The 5,157-nt window shown below is 44.7% G+C and overlaps 1 protein-coding gene across 2 annotated transcripts in view; it reads right to left on the bottom strand.

Annotated features, from left to right (window-relative positions):
* LOC121688146 (RNA-binding Raly-like protein) overlaps window positions 1-4,644 on the bottom strand; it is a 39,750-nt gene extending 35,106 nt beyond the window's left edge. Inside the window, exon 1 of one of the 2 annotated variants that reach the window (XM_042067542.1) lies at window positions 3,702-4,644. The gene's annotated coding sequence lies outside the window, so the exon portion shown is untranslated. The remainder of the gene's footprint in view (window positions 1-3,701) is intronic. The other variant, XM_042067541.1, reaches the window with a different exon arrangement.
* Window positions 4,645-5,157: the final 513 nt, after the last annotated feature.

The raw sequence follows: 5,157 nt of genomic DNA, 5'->3' as shown, positions 1-5,157 counted from the left end.
CCACATTACAAAAAGACTGAGTGAGCAATTAGAGAAAGTGAGGAGAGGAAATAGTCTTAATATGAGTCACTTGCACAGACACACACACACACACACACACACACACACGCACACACACACCACACACATTTACTGACTCCACAAACACAGAGCTTTCTCTATATATACAGTACATTCCCCTTCTGTTGGTATTCATTCATTCATCCCCCACGAGACACTGGGAGACATGGGGAGCAGTCCAGCTGATTATAAAGCACATACTCATTTATTCTGAATTCACTATGAACATAGTGCCCCCCCCCCCTCTTATTTTCTTTGTATCCTTCCTCCTCCTCCTCCTCTGTAATTGTGTCCTGCTCCGGTTCTTATTCTTCCATCCCATTCTCTCCCTCTGTTGTCTGCTTTCCAGCTTTCTGTCCCGTGTGTCTGTCTCCTCCCGCTCTCCTCTAGCGTCTGCGTAAAGCCCAATTCACACTACACCATTCAGTCCAAACACAGCACTGCAACTGCCTCTGTGCGAATATAAATAACGGAACGGATCCACACACAGATCATGAATAAAAATGGGTAGTAGTCGTGTGTGTGTGTGTGTGTGTGTGTGTTTTTCTGTGGCTATGTATGAGAGATAGGAAGAGAAGAAGAGAGAGAGAGAGAGAGAGAGAGAGAGAGGTGGAGAGAAAAGAGTGTGTGGGTGTGTGCGTTTCCATGTGCGTGAAATTCTCTGTAGTCCAGAAGCAAAGAAATCCCTTAAGCACCATGACCAACAGTATTTCACCCCAGAAGTGCACCAAGGCCGCGACTGGCCAGCGGAGGATTCCGAGGGAGCATGTTATTCCGGCCCAAACAGACTGGCCAGCGGAGGAGTCCGAGGGAGCATGTTATTCCGGCCCAAACAGTATTACGGCTCCACTCTGCGCCTGCCGGGGCTAAATTCCTCAGATGTCAAACCTGAATGAGATCAGCACTAGAGATCCTCTCAGAACATCGGGGCCTTATGAGGATCACAAGGTTCAGAGCCGAGGCCCAAACCCAGTAGAAAGGGCTCTTTTTGTGTACAAGCAATGGACTAATCAGCACAGTGAGTGAGTGTGTGTGTGTGTGTGTGTGTGTGTGTGTGTGTGTGTGTGTTTTGACTGTGCTAATATGTTTTGCTATGTGGAAAGAGATGAGTACGGGTGTGTATGTGTATCATGGGGTGGGGGGTTATGGGGACTAATCTTAAGATCTTAAGTACTTCAGTTGACCCAGCACACACAAAATATATAAGTAGATATAATGGAACACTATAAATCACGTTGTGATATCATTAACCCAACTAACCAAACACTACTGGGGGTACAAACACACTAAAAAGTTTCAAGGTCATGCTATCTCCTTTTCAAACACACACGCACGCACACACACACACACACGCACACACACACACACACACACACACACTGCAGTGAGTAAGCCACCGATGTGTTGTGTTCTCTTCGCGTGGAACAAATGTCCTCCCCTCTCAGTTTCTCGCGCATTTCTGTTTTTGTTTACAGACGCACAGTGAAGGGGCCGATCTCTGGCAAGCAGGAAGGCAAATAGCAGCCTGCATCTCTCCAGCCCTGCTTTCCTTTTGTTGGCGGAGAGATGTTTTATTCATGCTAGCAAAGCCCTCGTCACACCTGAGCTATCTGCTTTCAGCGAGCCGCTTGCCTGCCTGCGCTCGCTTTGCAGGGGCTCCGATAAGGAGGCAGGATAGAAATGCCTGGAAGGTAGAGGCTTCTCCACAGGAGAGGAGCGCCATCACCCACAGGAGCTAACGCTATACCTCCTCCGCACGCAAGCGCTTCCTCCACACGCAAGAGCTACCAAAGGGCTAATGCTGCCTGCGCACACATACATACTAATGATACAAACACTTTTAATGTGCACTAATGGACAACTTTACCTTCCCTCACCATGGATTTTGCCTTCAGTTTAATAGATGTTAGAGTGAACAGTGAAATGGGCTACAATTTCATATTCTGAGGGGGTATGCTGAGGGTAAATGCTTTGATTCTGAGTCTCCATTGGAGAGTTTGAGATGAGGTGTGTAAGTACTACACTGATAAACCATTCATTGTTAAACTCAGATATGGATCAACTGACAGTGTCTGATTCGGCCTTTGAGGATATACTCGACTCCCAATATCTATTTTCATAAGGAAACTTACAACAGCCTCTGTGTTAGGAAAGGACACTTCAAAACTCCATTTCACTAAGACACCATATTACATGACAAAATCACTACTGCTATTACTAGCCACGCATGTGACCCTTGAACCGAAACCATGGTGCTTGGTGCACAACCCTACAAAAGCCATGCCATTTTTGACAAAAGTCTCAGACAACAGATTGCTTCAGCAAGAAGCAACGTCATCATACATCTCTGACACAAAAGTCAGATACAATAGAATGAATAAAGGAATAAAAATAACAAAAGAACTACACTTCACTTTGACTATATTCCCCTTCAAAAGATGTGTAATGGTGGTCAAGCATCAGGGGGACAGAGGCGAAATTTTGATTTATTTTTGCACTGCCTTTCCTTGATTCTAGCATAAATTCCAACCAACAAAGCACTGCATGTCAGCATCAATGATTTATCAAATGATCTGTACCAAGATCCTAACCACGTTCATGAAGATTTTGAAGTTTGCACTTGCTGTATCTGAAAAGTGGATCTGAAGAGGAACATATCTACAGATTGAATGTCCTGGGACTCAAGAATAGCTTTACTCAGAGGTTTCTCAGAATAGCTTTATGTCTTGCGTTTACTTCTACTCTACCACACCAGGCATTCTAAAGAAGGCTAAAATCGGGTGTGTTACCGTCTTGAGTGGGCTGCTACACTTCTGCATTTTAGTACATCGCTTCTACATCACTGGGTGCCATACGGAGCTATCCATGGTGCTGAAAGGGTGAAGACGCGACTGGTGAACACACCACCCCCACCAACAGGCCTATGGAACCGCAGAGAATCTTCCCAAAATGCGCGACCTCGGTCACAAGCAAACGCATTCCTTCCGCTCCCGGCGGAATCGTGGACCTCTGGATAAAGACAAGCTCCGCTGCCCCTCGCTTCACGCCATGTAACAGCACTCGGCAAAAATGCCCGCGGAATCCACAGCTCACTGCGGACAAACACACACACAACGAGCTCTTGTCACAACAAACTTATGACCGACAAACTCCTAACGGGATATGTAAGTACGGGGAAACGGTGTGGAAAGAACGAATAGCAGCGCGATGAGTTAATAAGAGCAATAGAGCATTTTTTTGACGTTCCTTCTGCTTGGCGAAGTGAATGACACCACACCACACATATTAGATTCAGTATGACCATGCTTGTACACAAAAGGTACATGGACGGCACCTTATAACTTATTATAGCGCATATTACGCAGATGTAGACAGCCTCCGCTTACTGATTTTACAGGTTGATATCATACACATTCTCTCCTATTTCCACTGGGTTTGTTTCATTTGTAGCTGTTATTACTAGGCATATATACCTCTGACAGACATTTAGATTCGCACTGCTCTAAACGTTATACCTTATGTAAGGTGAATATACCCCTCGCAAAAATAATACATTAGCCAAATGAGCGTTTAAGGAATGCACTCGCTTTTATTGCACATAAATAAGCAAGTAAGTGTAGGCTGTCAGTTGATCTATGTACCTGCAGAGGAGCACCCTTAATCCGTTTTGACAAAAGAAAGAAAAACACATAGACATCTTCCCCCAAGAAATCATTCAATTCACGTCCAATATACAGCGACTACTCTTGCCAAAAACGACACCATCCAAAAATATTTCACTCAGAAATCTGCAAAAGTATAAGAACTTGAAAAAAAGAAAAGAAAAGGAAAAAGCGCACGCGTGATTAGTCATAAGTAAGAAAAGTTAAAACATATCAAAACATCATCAGCATGTTTCAAATGCAAAAGAGGTCGAAAGATACCGTGCATGGCTTCTGGTGACGCGCACCGAGCAATCAAAATCCCAAAACTCACAAACACCACCTCAAAATGCAGAGCAAAGCACAGACATCGCAAAACTCCCCTACCCAAAAGAAAAGAAAAGAAAAAGAAAAATGTTCAAAAACCACCAGAAGAAGACATGTAAAAATAAAATGAACCGGAAATCTGATGAAAACCTTCTTGAGTATTTGACACGACTGTAAGCCCATTCGCCAGAGCCTGGCATCAACGGGGCTCCCTGCGAAGGATTAGAATCACAGCCCTAAAAACTTGGAGCCTGTCGAATGCAAAAACACTGAAAACCACCACTTCATTTCTCACCGTTCAATACCAGCCAAAAAGAGGGAAAATGTAAAAGAATAATTGAAAAGACAAAAATGCTACAAAAAGCCAGGGGTTGTGTACTCACCGCGGGGGAGTAAAATGTTGCAATAAAAATGCGAAATGGAAGAAAACACAGACAGTATGGCGGCGCGAGGCGAAATGAGCCTCCGGTCTGTTCACGTGATGCAGCTCCTGGCTGATCCCGAAAAGCTCACGCTACCCTATCTGAAGCAGCTTCCTACTGTCCACGAGCAAAAGCGCGAGTCCTTATCATTCCGCGCGTACGACTGTGCGGCATGTGGCTTTGTTCGCGTAGATCGTTTTCGTTTGAACATGCGGCGTGAGCATGATGTCACAGGAAACGTAATATCATGGGGACCCACAAATAGGCTACTAATGCAGCTAACATTTTTTCACAGCTATGGCTGCAGTTGGCTAGTTACACGCAGTATTTTATACAAGGCTAATGCTAGTTTTCCTACCCACCTACTGGGGCCCTATAATCTCAACAATCTCAATCTCAATGTCAGTACAATCTTTCTTGTTGTTAACCAGACCTCTGAGTTATTACAGAAAGGGACGTCATCACAGCTTGAGCACACAGCTGTTCTGAGTCTCAGCTAATTAATATCAACAGTCACATCCCTTCTATCCTGCTGTGAGGTGGAGGGCTTCTGCACACTCCCCATTTCAGGGGAATGTGAAGACAGAATAAGAAGAGACACAGCAGACCTCAAGAGAGGTGTAGGGAGTCAAGAAGAGAGAGGAGAGAGATTTCAAACTGACACTGCGGAGAGAAAACAGAGTGCAGGATGTTTCCTGTTCAAATAT

The sequence above is a fragment of the Alosa sapidissima genome, chromosome 17, assembly GCF_018492685.1.
Source record: "Alosa sapidissima isolate fAloSap1 chromosome 17, fAloSap1.pri, whole genome shotgun sequence".
Taxonomy (NCBI): domain Eukaryota; kingdom Metazoa; phylum Chordata; class Actinopteri; order Clupeiformes; family Clupeidae; genus Alosa; species Alosa sapidissima.
Note: the sequence above shows the minus strand (reverse complement) of the source record. Positions and strands in the feature narration are given on the sequence as shown.